This window comes from Heterocephalus glaber, unplaced genomic scaffold (assembly GCF_053883595.1).
Source record: "Heterocephalus glaber isolate CG9 unplaced genomic scaffold, H.glaber_assembly_v1.0 deba00001673, whole genome shotgun sequence".
NCBI classification, from domain to species: domain Eukaryota; kingdom Metazoa; phylum Chordata; class Mammalia; order Rodentia; family Bathyergidae; genus Heterocephalus; species Heterocephalus glaber.
In genome coordinates, this window is record NW_028258410.1 from 18,992,264 (window position 1) to 19,007,510 (window position 15,247).

Here is a 15,247-nt window from a genome sequence, read left to right on the forward strand (position 1 = left end):
TTTTTTCCCCTGAGAATCTATTGCTAATTTCTGTAGCTGTTTATATCAGCTTCGACCTAGGCCAAATAATGCTTGCAGGGGAAGGAATGGTAAAAGATACCCCTTAAGGGGCTGGAGATTTAGCTCAGTGGTTCCGCCGCCTGCCTCGCAAGCGCAAGGACCTGAGTTCCATCCTCGGTACCAAAAAAAAAAAAAAGATACTCCTTGTAGGATTTGTTTTGGCACAGATTTTGTGGTTTGTGCTTAATATGGTTCCCCATTAGCCACAAATTAAAGAATACCACTGAGTAATTTCAGTACTACTGTTGTATTTATTTATTAACTATAATTAAAGTGGTAAAACAGTCTGCATAGATTGAAGCTTAGTTGCAGGTTGTGTTGTATGTGTGAAAAATACTCTTTATTGTGAATATTGAGACTTACCAGTAGATTGTTTATGTAAGCTGTGTCATCAGAGATACTCCACGATGAGTCATGTTTAATTAGGATCTAACAAATGTTACCATCTTTGTTCTGTTGAACAATTTTTTAAACTATTAAATCAACTTTAGGAGTGACAAAAGGAAATTATACTGATTTATTCATAATTATCTTTTCGTCAGTGTTTTCATTTCTTTGTTTCCTTCTCATTGTTATATTTATACAGATACTTGAAAATTTTGCACCTCATGAATTGCTAGATGAGAGAAAAAAGAAAGGAAGCAATTTAGTAAATGCTGGATTTGTAGTAGAATAACCTTTTACAGTCTCTTTGCTACAAAAAAATTTTCCAAGATACTTCTGTTTTCCCCACTATAACTAAATGCAGTATCTGAATGAAAGATTATTTCTGGCCAGGGATTCTTGATACAAAAGCTGTGAAGAAAACACACTTGCTGTCTACTCATAGGTGAAAAACCTAATAGGAAATTCTGGCTTTGGTGTCAAGGCTGCTTCTAATCTTGTTCCTAAATACTATTGATAAAATTAAATAGAAGAATTTAAAATTTCACTAAATGTTACAATACCGGTTAATTTAACATGAAAGCATGATAGATTGTTCCTTCTCTGATTAGATTTCACAAAGTAGACATCAGCCTTTCTCAGGGACCTGTTTGACCTTAGTAATTGTGTTTCTCTGATTTGTTAAGAGGATGTGAATGATTAAGAATCTGTTCAGAAATGGGTTCCTTTGGAGCAGAAACCAAAGGCTAGAGCTGCCGTGGCCACAGTAAACACACACTTTATTGCCATTACTTCCTTTGTTCTTCTCCTATATCCATGAGACATACCTTGTCCTTTTCATCTGGAATCAAATATGCACTTAGCATTAATTCATGTGGCCATCTCTAGGCCAACAGGGCTTCCCTGGCCCTTGGGAGGGCCCACTTGGGTGCATTTGACATGAAAACTCAGGGTGTTTCTTTGCTTGTGAGTTGTTAGAAATGATTAGGTTGGGCCAGGGATTTAGCTCAGTGGTTCTGCCTCCTGCCTCGCAAGCACAAGGTCCCGAGTTCGATCCCTGATACCAAAAAAAAAAAAAAAAAAAGAATATAGTTCTAGGGTTACAGGTTGTACCACCAAACTTGGCTTTTTGAAGGGTCTTAAGAGTGGGGAGTCTGGGAAGCTGGTTTCTTGATGATGTATAACCATGAGAATAGGAAGGGTGTTTATATTCAGAATTCCTGGACTTCTAAAATAAGAAGTGTAGAAATCTTAATCATCTGGCTCACAGGCCCTTAGAAACACTTATCAACACAGGCACCTCTGTTTTGCTGTGTAGGACAAAGGGCATTTACCTGCATGAGGGAGGAACACACTGCAGTGAGCTTTGGAGCCAGCCCTGTCTCCAGGGCTCCTGTCCCAGCTCTGCAGTTGGCTGGTTTTGTGACTTGGGGCAAGTTACTGAGGGATCCTATTTCTACTTCAGTTTTCTCATGGGGACTGATAATAGTCTCTGCCTAATAGTGAAGTGCTTAGCAAGGTCCCTGCAGTGGTGAGCATTCCCAATAAACACGAGCTGTTTCTAGAATTGATATTCTGCCTGTTGGGAGATTATAATCTTAGATGTGGTCTCCTAATGAATTCACGTATAGAACAGGATCTTAAGAATCACAGTATTTTTTTTTTTTTTTTGTACCGGGGATCGAACTCTGGTCCTTGCGCTTGTGCAGCAGGCAGCGAAACCTCTGAGCTAAATCCCGAGCTAAATCCCCGGCAATCACAGTATTTTATTTATTTATTTATTTATTTATTTATTTATTTATTTATTTATTTATGGTGGGGTCGGGGATCAAACTCGGGACCTTGAGCTTTTGAGGCTGGCACCGGAACCACTGAGCTAAATCCCCAGCCAGTCACAGTATTTTTAAATGGAGAGAATGTTCAAGATTATGGAGCCTCCCTCTGTGTTTTACAGATGGAGAAATGGGATCCTGAAGATACTGACTCAGCCTCCCAGGCAGTAATAGCAGTTGCAGTCCCAGTCTAGTTGTTGTACTGAGGATTTGCACCAGCTGCGTCAGGGGTGCTGGAGATGGTGATGATGATGGTGTGATGATACCAGGGTTATTGTTGTTTTGGTTTTGTTTGCTTTGTTTGATTGGGGGGCAAGGCAGAGAGAGACTTGTGTATAAATAGAAAAGGCACATTCAACATCTTATTGTTTTTCTAATACAGACTACAGTTAATAGTGAGAAAGCATAATTGCAGGGGACATAGATTTAGAATAAGTGGGTGGAGCTGGGGACTTAGCTCAGTGATTCCACCAGCTGCCTCACAAGCACAAGGACCCAAGTTCGATTCCCATACCGAAAAATAAAGAATAAGTGGATGAATAACTGTGTGTGATGCATCTTTATAACATGGGACAGGTGGGATTCCCAATGTTTTCCTGCAAGGAGAGAGGTTATTTGTCTGAGGAGTGGCAGCAAGGACGAGTGGTACAAAGGGCATGGTAGCTGCATAATCAGAGTGTGATAGGATCAGTCATGTAGGGTTCATTACAGGTCAGATACTGGGTAGGGTTTTGGGGTTTTTTCCTAGTAATTTTTACTTAGTTTGGGTTAAAAAAATAATATATTCAGTGTATAAAATTTGAGAAGTATGGCAAAACAAAAGAAAATAAAGACAGCCTAAAATCTCCTAATCCAAAGATAATTCATTCTTAACATTTTTGATGCTCTTTCTTTCTAGGTTTTATGATTTTTCAAAACAACTGAGCTTACATTATATGTACAGTTTTATGTACTGACTGAAAGTGTTAAAGTGTAGTCTATAGGCAAAATGATAGCCATGTTTTCAGTCCGAGAAAATGTAGACTCTACCATATCCCATAGAGGACCTGCTTTGAGGTATGCTCTGTATAGGAAAGGAATACCATCTGAAACTGGTCAATTGTCCTGCAGGTTTGCGTTTTTTTTTTTATTTTTTAAATTAATGTGTTTTTAATTGATACAGTAATGGCACATATTTATGGGGTATGGTACAGTGTTTCAGTACATGTACCCAGTGTGTAGTGATCAGATCAAGGAGACTGGCACCTCTGTCACCTCAGCCATGTATCATTTCTTTGTGTTGGGGATATTTAAAATCCTTTTTTGAAATACCCAGTTAATTGTTGTCAATCTTAGTTCCCCTTCTGTGTCATAGAACATTAGGAGTTATTCCTCCTGTCCAGCTGCACCCTGTACCTGATCATCATCCTTCCTCCCTCCCCTACACCCCTTCTAGGCTCTGGAAGCCCTTCTGTTCTCTGCACTTTTGAGATCAACTTTAGCATCCACATATACATGAGAACTTGCAGTATTTGCCTTTCTGTGTGTACCTTTGTTGTAATCAGAATGACTCATATTTTCCCATCTGTAGATTGTCTCAGGAATTCAAAGTGATGAATTACTTAATCTTCAAGGAAGTTTTGCCTGGTGCAATAAGCCATTTTGAAAATTTACAGCTCTTACCTGGTCTCTGTTAAATAGTGTTCTAGGACCAGAGTCCAGGCATAATCTGCTAATTTATGTTAAATTAACTGATTACCAGGTAACTTTGGTTCATAGCAGAGGCAGCAGGCAGCATTTCATTCTCCCCAAGCAAGGGTTTGATTTTGGCTATGTGCTAAAGAGAAACCCAAGTATTCAAGGAATATAAACTATAGATGCATTGAAATCTGAGGGGAGTGGTTCTTTTCTAGACTATTTTGTGCCTTGAAGAATTCATAAAGCATTTCAGTAAACAAGTGTAGTTTTTCTATGATGGACGTAGCAATCAGTGCACCTTCTCTTCTTTTTTTTTTGGTACCTGGGATTAAACTCGGGACCTTGTGCTTTCGAGGCAGGCGCTGGAACCACTGAGCTAAACCCCTAGCCCTCAGTGTACCTTTGTTAGGGCTAAATACTGTATTATTCCGTGAAAGATCCTGGCAGTAAATTAGCTATTTGATTGGTAATCAATTAAATGGCTTATAGGAATTTAAGGTTGTGTTTGCTACTTTGTATGTATTACATTTAGCTTTCATAAGAGTGTATTATGATTAAGATGGGTGTGGTGGTGCACACCTACAATCTCAGGGAGGCTGAGGCAAAAGATTGTGAATTTGGGCCCATCCTGGGCAACTTACATGATTAAAATGATTACCTCTTTTAGTTAGTTTGTTTGTTTTTTGGTACTGAAGATCAAACTCGGGACCTTGCGCTTGCAAGGCAGGCATTGGAACCCCTGAGCTAAATCCCTGGCCCTGATTACCTCTTTTAAACAATACTTTTCTGAGATTGATCCTTCATACCAGAGACTGGAAGATTGTTCAGAAGATAGTGGGTTGAAAATACTGCTTTTTCTGGAAGTGGGTAATGAGGATGGGACTTTGGCTGGAAGGAGCATGAAGTGTTCAGGGATGATGGTGATGTTTCATATCCTCTTAGGTGGTAATTTTGATTAAAAGCTGTACATTGTGCCTAAAAAGTCTGCAATGACCCTAAATGATTTTATCCTCCTCACTGTGTTTGCTAGGCCAATAGAATGGGGGCTCCTGACTCCAGGTGACTGCTGTGGTTTGGATCTGATTTCCACCAGGGGGTGCTGTTGCTCGGTGGTGGAAACTTTTGAGTTGGGCCTTGTGAGAGGTCTGTAGGGTGCTAGGGCCAGTCTTTGAAGGGAACTGTGGAATCTCGGCCTTCCCTGGCTCTTTTTTGCTCCCTGACCATGAGGTGAGTGGTTTTGCTCTGCCATTCACTCCCACCAAGAGGTACTGACTCACCCACAGGCCAAAGCAACAGAGCCAACTGGTCATGGAATAAAACCTCCAGAATTGAGAGCCAAAATAAACTTTATAAGTTGATTATCTCAGGCATTTTGTTGTAGGAATGTACAGCTGACTACCATAGCAGCTGACTGCACCAGGAATGTGATTTCGGGTGGGCTGCTTCTGGTCCTACTTGCCCGTGCCCTTAAGGATTATCAACTAGGAGCGAGGTGTCACCTGGGCCCTTCTGCCACAGTATGTTCCCAACTTCAGTCTTTGTCTCCCTGGTACAAGGGATAGAGGAAAACTCTGCTGTGTTCCTCAGAGGCTTTCTGCTGACCCTCCCAGCCTGTGCAGCTTTGCGAGTCTGTTGTATATGTTCAGGAAAAATTAGTTCTTTTCCCCAGGATCCTGGCCCTTTGTTTTCCTTTCTCCAGACCTGAGAGGCTGCCGCACAGTCCCCTGGGTTCTCTGGCTCCTTGTTGTGCCTCCATTCCTGTGCTCAGGCTGTGTGCCTGCTTCCTCAGGCTTCTTCCTGACACCCAGAATTGACCTAGGCCCCAAGGGGCAAAGCAGCTGCAGGAGGTTGGCTCCCCCTTCTCTATGATTTTGTCTTTTCAAGTCGTGGTTGCCTTGGCAGCTCCCCAAGGTCTTCTTTGGCTTTTCTAGTAGTTCTCTGAAGGAACTGGTCCACCACAGCTACCTAATCATAACCAGAAGCAGAAGCTAGTTTATGAAAATCTTTAGACTCAATGAGAAAGAAACCCAGAGATCCTTAATATTGTAAAGATGCAGAACTTGACAGTTCTTAGTAGCAGTAGCAGAAGCTTCTGCTTGCAAATCCTTATACATATCTTGCAAGTATTATTCATTATATTGCAGAAAAGATGATGTTTCTTAGCCTATGACCCATTGAGGAAGAATTGATATATAGGGAATTGAAACATGTTTGCTAATCTGAACCAGCCAATATAAACAACATTTATGCTTACTACAATTTATCTTAACAGTATCAATGGGTTATTTACTTATTTATTTCTTGGGTTTTTGAGACAATGTCTCGCTATGTAGTTCAGGCTGGCTTCAAACTCACAGCAACTGGGAATATAGGCTTGCGCCACCATGCCTGGCTCAATGGTTAAGTCAAAGCACAAAGAAGATAAATTGCTGGATATGATGCTATACTCCCATAATCCCAGAGCTCTGTGGGGTGGAGGCAGGAAGACTGATAGTTTGAGCCCAGTCTGGATAATCTGGTGATATAAAATAAAAATAAAAAAATTTTGGCCTGGGGATTTAGCTCAGTGGTTTCGTCATCTGCTGTGCAAGTGCAAGGCCCAGAGTTCAATCCCCAGTACCAGAAAAAAAAAGAAAGAAAATTTAAAAAGGGCTGGTAATGTAGCTCAATGTGAAGTTGTAGGTTCAACTCCCATTACTGCCCAAAAAAAGCCAAAGAGGACTTGCCTGAAGCAGAGTTTCTCGGTCTCCACTCATTGGCACTTTGTGTACTGCATGATTCTCCGTAAGGGGGCTCCTGGGCACTGTAGATGGCCAGCAGCCTCATTGGCTGTTCGCCACTAGATACCAGTGGCACCTTTCCCTCAGTTGTGACAACCAGAAACCTTCCCAGATGGCCCGGAGGGCAAAATCATCCTCAGTTAGAACTCCTGCTCTAAAAGGGAAGGATTACTATTTCTAGTTTCTTAATCTCTCCAGAGAGGCGGAATTGAATTTTGAGTTACTCAAGCCATTGTCTTTGACCTTGGCATCATATACCAGCTTCCTCCTGGATACAATTCAATGGTAGATCCTAAGCCATTACAGTGGCTGGAAGAGTGTACCATTAGGTCCCCTTTTGTGTATTGTGAGCTTGGGTCGCTTTTTGCTTATTCTGAAACAGAATGGCCAGTCTCTGTTGGTTTCTAGGTGATGGCAAGGGTGCAGCCAGGGATATTTCCTCGGGTTTCTGCAGAGCAGCAAGTATGGCTGCAATCTGTCTCCATTGCTACCTCTTGCCTGGGTGTTTCCTTAAAACTGACAGGACAAGTCCAGGGATTTAGCTCACTGGTGCCTCCGCCTGCCTTGGAAGCTCAAGGTCCCGAGTTCGATCCCTGGTACCAAAAAAAAAAGAAAATCAAAAACAGAACCTTAAAACAGTATGTTACCATGGATTTAGCTCAGTGGTTTCGCCGCCTGCTGCACAAGCACAAGGACCCGAATTCGATCCCCGGTACCAAAACAAAACAAAAAAAACCTGACAGGACATGTGAAAACAGAGAAATCCACTCGGTGAGTGTAAATAGCCATTTAAGATAGGAAGGATGTAGAGACCAGAATTAGGATGAAAACTAAGAATTAAACTAGGGAAAAAGGCAGTCTAGAAGAAAGGTGACTTAGAGTAGACCTTTCTGAATGGTGTGACCCTGCCAAAAGTGATTTAGGCCTCAGCTGCTCTTCCTGTTATCCTGCGGACCTTTTCTGGTTTTCCAAATCCTTATGCTCTGATGCCAGTGGCCTTGTTAATAATGGATGATTTTTCAGTACTGCTTGCCTCCCTTTGGGCCTTCCAGGTGCTGAGTCAGAGGTGACAGCTGGAACAGTGGGGCAGGACCCAGGAAGAGGAGAACCCTTCTGCAGTGCTCAGAGATTGCCATTTTTTGGTGCAAGATTATCCTGTAGCAAGCTTTTCACCGTAAATACTTAAAAGCTTCAACCTGGAAGATGCTTTTTCTCTTACTCCTTAAGAATAAGGCTTTAAGGGCCGGGGATTTAGCTCAGTAGTTCCACTGCCTGCCTTGCAAGCCCAAGGACCCGAGTTCAATCCCCGGTACCAAAAAAAAGAATAAGGCTTTAAAAATTAGCAAAATGGCTAGTGACGAGAAGGCTCTGTGAGCTTGAAAAGCTATGATCTGGATATCTCTGGAGTCCTTTATCTGTTTTGTAAAATTAAAAATATTTTTATACCGCCTTTGTGATAGCTGTAGGAGGTGAACAGATACGTAGGAGTGGGACAAATAATTAATTGTTCCGTGAGCACTGGAATCCAGGCATGGATCCAGCCTTTTCCTCCCCTGCCCAACAGCCCACAGCTTTCTAGGTGGCCGCTTGGCAGGCTGACCTTCCAGAGCTCAGCAGCTGCGTTCCTAGCTCCCTTCAGCTAAGGCCTGTTTCCGTTTCCGTTTTCACTTGGTTGGAAAATACTGTGTTTGAGGGACCCTGGAACGAAAAATGGGTGGTATGAGTTGAGAGGTGCCCCCTGCATCTGCTGAAGCTCTTTGTAGAGATGGTGACAAGGAGAACGTGCTCCTAGGTCTGTGGTATGTTAGCGTCTTACTCTCACGTCTGCCTTTGAACTGTGATGCAGCAGACTTGATAAATCAGTTCACCTGCTGTGGGCTGGTGTGTTTCAGTGCTCAAAGTGAGAGTTTCCAGGAGTGACAGTATTTATTGTGGTCATAATTTTAAGAGAAGCTTAGAAACTGTATACCTCACTTCATAATGAGAATACACATGTGGATAAAAATAGTAATAGCATGGGGACTCTGTACTATATTCATAACTTCTATAAATTATTCAAAAATAGGGCTGGGGATTTAGTTCAGTGGTTCTCTGTCTGCCTCACAAGCTCAAAGTCCCTAGTTCAATCCCCGGTACCAAAAAATAAAAATAAAAATAAAGGCTTATGGAAAGAACCATAGCTATGACCTACTGGAGGCCCACTCTCTTCTAGTCACTGTGCTCTGGGTCTCATGTGCATCATTTCTCTGTCAAGACTTAAGTTCAGTCATGAGCTCAAGACTGCTCAGTGAACAGGAACTAACAGAATCTGTGTGACTGCTAACCATATATAAGGCTGTTTTTAGAGCCCTGCAAAGCTTGCTTCTCTTCTAACCCAGTGAGCTAGGTACAGTGACATTGCTCGTTGTGTACATGAGGAAATTGCACAGTTGAGTCTGGGTGGCTTAACAAGGTTGCACAGTTAGTTCGTGACAAAACCAGTGGCCCAGTCCAGCTATTCTTCTGGAGGTTGGGCTCTTTGCCATGAAGCTGTATTCCTATTTTAATGTTTGGGGCCCCCCCGCAGTAGACACTAGACAGTGGATTATAGACACTCAAATGGTGATAGATGAACAGTATTTTCCATTTTCACTTAGATCAGAGGGTATAAATTCAAATGGTAACCCCTGTAAGGCCAAGAGTTGACTAAAGATTGTATTCTATTGAAAGGAGACAGCTCCTAGCCCCTCAGCACCTGATGATTGCATCACAGTGAGATGATACTATGGAGAAAGATAAGTAGAGAAGGGGAAATGTGGGTTTCTGGGGAGCCGGGGAGGGTTTGTAATTTTAAACAGTGTGGTTAGGGAAGGTTGCACTGAAGTGACAGCTGAGGAAAGACTTCAGGGGCTGTGGCTATTGGGAGGGAGCCTCATGGGCAGTGGCTCTGGGTGGGCGCTTGCATGGAGGGGTCTGTGGGGAGCAGGGAGGCCACTGTGGCTGTAGCAGAGCAAGTGAGGCTAAGAGAGCTGAGGTCGCAGGCGGGAAGCAAATCATTGAGGAGCTGGTGTAGACAAATTTGTTCTGAAAGGAGCCGGTTGGAAATGTGCTTTGCAGTGTCTGCACAGCTATCAATTCTGCCTTGGGGTGCCAGGGCAAGGCAGACAATACTCGAACAGAGCACTGTGCAGCAGCTGCATCCTCCATTCCACATCCATGCACTTGGCCAACCGAGGATCAAAAAATACTCAGGAGGCTGGGGTTATAGCTCAGTGATAGAGTACTTGCTGGCTTGCATGAGGCTATGGGTTTGACACCCAGCCTACACACACACACACACACACACAAACACACAGACACACACGAAATAAATTGTTTCCATACTGAACATGTGTAGACTTACTCCCTTAACAACAGAATATAACTATTTATATACACTTACCTTGTAATACCTATTATACAATGCATGTAGCACTTTAAACTCTTACATGGATTTTAGGTTCAGAACCTTAATGTTGCTTGGGAGGTTTATTATTTGCCATGTATAATCTTAAATTATGACTCTGGTTTTACATAGAGCTCTTAAATTGCTAAAATGATTTAAACTGTAAGGCAGCATTGCATAGGTTATATGAAATACTACACCGCCATGGTTTATAAGGGACTTAAGCATCTGCTCTGGTGCTACCAAGGGACATTGGTGTGGTTTTTTACGGAAAAAGACAGTGGGCAGGGTTTGTCCCCCAGAGTTCCTGACCCCTGATTTAGGGCTCTGTAAGCCATTGTCCAGACTTTGATGTAACTGTGAGATGAGAATTTACAGAAGGTGTTTGAATAGAGGAGTGAGATGATTTGACATACCCCCCCCACCCTTCCCTTAAAGACAAGGTCTCACTATGTAGTTCAGGCTGGCCTTGAACTCATTGTGTAGCCCAGGCTGTCCTTGAACTCATGGCGATCCTCCTGCTTCAGCCACCCAAGAGCTGGGGTTACAGGTGTGTGCCACCCTGCCTGGCTGTGTTGAGTCTTATTTCTAAGACTTCTTTGCTGCAGAGAGGTCTCCAAAACTCAGCCTTATTTTCCAAAACACTCATGGTCTGTGTGTCTGTGATGCTTTAAGAGTTTGTGGAAATGACTCTTCCGTCCATACAGACGTCTTACTTATTTGTCTTACTAGTAAAATATTGACAGTGGTGGGCCGAGGATTTAGCTTAGTGGCAGTGCGCTTGCCTTGCAGGCACAAGGTCCTGAGTCTGATACCTGGTAGCGGAAAAAAAAAATAGTGACAGTGGTATTATGTATCTGGATGCTTTATTCTCAGGCTAACATGATTTAATATTATGTATATGGCATTTTAAATCAAGGAGTAAGTTGGCTCATTTGAAGTTGAAAACATGAGAAAGTGACAGCTGAAAGGTAGCAGCAAAGTCAGAATAAATTTCTTCTTTTGGAAATAGAATAAATTGTATTTAACAAGAGATATTTTGGAGAACATAATTTTATGGCTTATTTGTTTGACAGATTGCTGAGCTTAGGAATTCTGTAATCTTACCTGTTACTTTAAGGCAGGTGTAGTAAAAAAATGAGTTCTTTGCTACATCTCCTAAACAACCTATTCACTCTTTGCCCGATAATAGCAGTATTTATGGCAACGATATGTGTTCAGGGAAATGTGGCTCACCTTTGGGACTCAGGAGTCAAGTCTGCTGCAAGCTCAGCTGATAGGAACAGGGTGCTGCTTGTTTAGGCAACATTCAGTGTCAGATGCAAGTCTCATAATGTTCTTGACTGTGGTGGCAAAGAATAACCAAGAATAAATGAAAATTAATTTTTAACACCAGGACTGGCAGTTTAAAAAAAACACGTTATTTAGTTTCTTTTAAAAGTTGGGAGGAAATTGGAGTTTTGTTTTGTTTATTTTGAGACAGGGTCTTGCTGTGTAGCCCAGGCTGGCCTGGAACTCACTTCAATCCTCCTGCCTCAGCCTCCCAAGTGCTGTGGGATTACAGGCATGTGCTACCATGTCTGGCTAAGAGGTTATTTTTAAGATAGAGCCAGGTGTAGTTGAGGGTCCAGTAGACCTTTCTGGTCATTTCTCACACTCCATTGAGGTATCCTAGCAGCTCTGAAAACAGTCAGCTGTAGTGAAAGTTGAAAAGGAAGTGAAAGTATCTGCCGTTCTCTCCTTTTGCTTTATGGTTAGCTTTGGGTCTTAGCCTTATCACCCCATAACGTAATCATCTGGTGAGTAAAGAATTAATATTTCTAGGAGCTCGTGGAGAACTTTGCTTTGGGTTCCAAGAGCTCTGAGGACTTTTATTTTTGCTCATTAGCAGTAACAGCACCCACAGTGTTTGTGCTGAAGTGGATCTGGAGGCCCAGGGTCCCATGGTCTTAGTAGCCCAGTTACTAATGGTCTCTTGAGCCAGATCAAAGCAGTGATTCTCAGTTTGTTTTTATGGAAAATGGGAATAATAATACCTTCTTCCTCAAAATTAAATGAAACCTCTTAGCTTTTAATTTCCATTTTGATTGAGGGGTGTGCAGGGAGGAATTTTAAGACTAGCATGTTCCTGGATCGCTCCCAGGGCTCAATGATGCTGTATTTTACCAGGCATGCGTCAGTAGGCTTTTTGTAGATCTCTTGGCCAGCTGGTTACTGGGCTTGACCTTTGTGACGACATTGATGTCAGTGGGATTCTCAGAATCTTAAGGATTCTCAGCCAGTGTCTGAGATGCCATAGGACAGCATCTGTGTTCTTAGACAGCAGGTCAGTAAGCAGGGAAGGCCCTGCACTCATGTCTATATTGTTCCTCTGTTCTGGGCTGTGAGTAACACTACGTCATGTATTTTCAGTTCTGGTATGAGTTCCAGGGTTGCTTTTGCTTACCTGTTTTGATTTTCTTGGGCTGTCTCTGGGAAAGTAGAAACCAAGTTGACCTTTATACCTACCTCCTACCCCCTTTTTGAGGTACCAGGACCAGGACCCAAGTAACCCAGGGTGTTAGAGGTTAGGCAAGGGCTCTACCACTGAGCTTCATGCCCAGCCCTGACCTTCATCTTTTACTTTAGCCCAGGACCTCTGTCCTGTATCTGACTAGCATATGAGGAGGGGTGAGATCCAGGCCCACTTCCAGAGTCATGTAATTCTTTACCTTGTTTTTTCTTCTCTGCTCTGAAGAAAAACAAAATGTTTAAGTCTTAAGGTAGAAAATGTCTTTTAAAGCACGTGCTAACACGTGATTTAAAAGGTATTTTTCCTGTTACATCCAAATTCAGATGTTATTTTGGCGGGTGTGACCTTTGTTTTATATTGCCTTCTCATTATATGTAATTTTTGTTTTATCCATTTAGCTGCCCAAGAAAAAAAGCAGTTTCCTCTTTCCATGTGCAGTTATACTTCACAAATCAGAAACATACCAAATAGAATTAAAGTTTTCATCTATTCATTTTACCAGTTATTCTAAAAAGTCTCTTTACTTTAACATAATTACCAGCAAATGTTTACACCTAGCATTTGGGCTCAGAGATTGATGTTTACAATCTAAGTGGTGCGAAAGGACATAAAAAATAAAAACAGCACACCTTGGCCAGTGCTGATGTTGTCAGGGGATTAAGGAAGGGGCTGGCCAGGAAATGCTGCTTTGGGAAGTGGGGTGAGGAAGGAAAGTGGGCAGGGAGGTAGAAGGTTGCAGTCATTTTGTCAGCCTCAGTGTCTGTGGTGTTGTCTTAGGGCTGGACTGGGACGTTTACTTCTACACTTTGCATACTGAGGATGCACCCACACTTCACTTTGTGGGTTGTCTTCACAGCACGTGAGGTGTGGTACTGACAGTGCCAATGCTGTGTGGTTCTCTTCAGCCCATGCTCATTAGAAAGTTGTAGCACTCTCTAGTATGCAGATTCTTCTGAAAAGGCTGCAGGAGAACCCCAGGAAACAAAGAAGTAGCAAAAATACAGCACTGGTTAAGTTTGTTTGATGTGGTTTTTTTTCTTTTTGGTACCGGGGATCGAACTCAGAACTCGGGTCCTTTCGCTTGCACAGCAGGGTGCGAAACCACTGAGCTAAATCCCCGGCCCCTAGCACTGGTTAAGTGATAAGCACAAGCACCCATTGGAGGGTGGTGTTAGAGTGTCCACACCCCAGACTTCGGAATGACTTTGTAGGTAGAGGAATCTGGAAGTCATTCTCTGTATTCAGGATGGCTCTCCTTAGACGTCCCAGAAGGCAGCAGGTGCTCCTGGTAGTTGTCGGGAACAGGAGGGCGAGAGCCTTTTAAGCTTGGCCTTTGAAGTAGGGAAAGCTCTTCTTGCATTACCCCCACCCCCATTGGGCCACCATCTTCTCAACAGGAGGGTCTCCCCCCTCCTCGGCCAGCTTCCTGGTCACTGGTATGGGCCTTTACCACCCCTACAAAAACCAGGCGCCACGGGGCTTTCTAAGGAAGACTACTGACAGTTCCTAGGAAGAGTTGGGTCTTGAAGGCGCTCGTTCACACCCCCCTTTTTTGGACAGGGTTAGTACAGTCTTCAGTCAATAGCTTAACTTCATCTCTGTTTTTATTTCTGCTCCCAGCATCAGTTATTTAGTTCAAATGCAGGCATAATCTCATAAAATTACTTAGTATCAGTGTCCTGCTGTGAGCTTCATTTTCTTGAGTGTGTTGCACTCTAACCACAAATTAGCAAGACACTTCAAGAAAAAGTCTGCCTTGTGGATTCCTTTAGTGAGGTACCATTTGGTTTATTTTTTTATTTATTCTCAACATAGTTAACAGATTCAATATATGTGTTTTACCTGAGAATATTTTTAATCCTTTACAGACTTATTGGAGTCACTTTTATAGATCAAGGTCCAGAAAATGCAGGGCTTTGGGGGCTTTGCTTAGGTGGGACAAGGCACAGTAAATGTTCTAACCTGAAGACACTGGAAAGGCCCGCAGTCTTTTGAATTTAGCAGGAGATATGTTTTAGGACAGCCTCAGAGTACAGCCACCCCTTTAGCGAATTGCCAGATTGTAAAAGTAGAGCCTAGAACTGAAAAATGTGCTTCTTTCTGACAGTGATCTAATTGTGAAAAGCACAGATGGCTACTGGCAGTTTCTGAATGTTAGACATTTGCTGATTATAAAAAGAACTCTGAGACGGAAAAGCTAGGGTAAGAGGAGAGGCTAATAGCCATGTTGGATTTTAGATCTTCAGACAGCAAAAGAAACAAAACTAAGGGCCGGGGATTTAGCTCAGTAGTTCCTCTTCCTGCTTCTCAAGCACAAGGTCCCGAGTTCGATCCCCGGTACCAAAAAAGAAAAAAAGAAAGAAGAAATGAAGAAACAAAACTAAACACAAAGGTCCTTGATGTGCTCGGGTTGTTCTGACAGCGCAAGCGTTGCCTCGCGCGCACACCAAGCCCTTGGTGCATTGATCATAATAGGCTCTGGGGCAGAGGCCTGTGCTGGAAATCCATAGGGTCATGAGCAATTTTGAACGCAGAGTCTGGATGTTGGGCGTGGAGGGAAATGTTAATTGGCCCCTGA

The 15,247-nt window shown here is 42.7% G+C and overlaps 1 protein-coding gene and 1 long non-coding RNA gene across 5 annotated transcripts in view; one reads left to right on the forward strand and one right to left on the reverse strand.

The window, feature by feature from the left end:
• B4galt5 (beta-1,4-galactosyltransferase 5) overlaps positions 1–15,247 on the forward strand; it is a 63,961-nt gene that overhangs the window by 12,350 nt on the left and 36,364 nt on the right. The gene's annotated exons all lie outside the window — the stretch shown is intronic.
• Positions 602–12,760, reverse strand: LOC110344538 (uncharacterized). Of its 2 annotated transcripts, none has more exons than XR_002387153.2 (3): positions 12,194–12,760; positions 11,394–11,500; positions 602–676 (listed from the first exon to the last, which is right to left on the reverse strand). It is a non-coding gene; the product is annotated as an uncharacterized LOC110344538 (long non-coding RNA). The 2 variants fall into 2 exon arrangements; XR_002387152.2 differs by lacking the exon at positions 602–676 and adding an exon at positions 5,282–5,918 and having other exon boundaries at positions 12,194–12,757.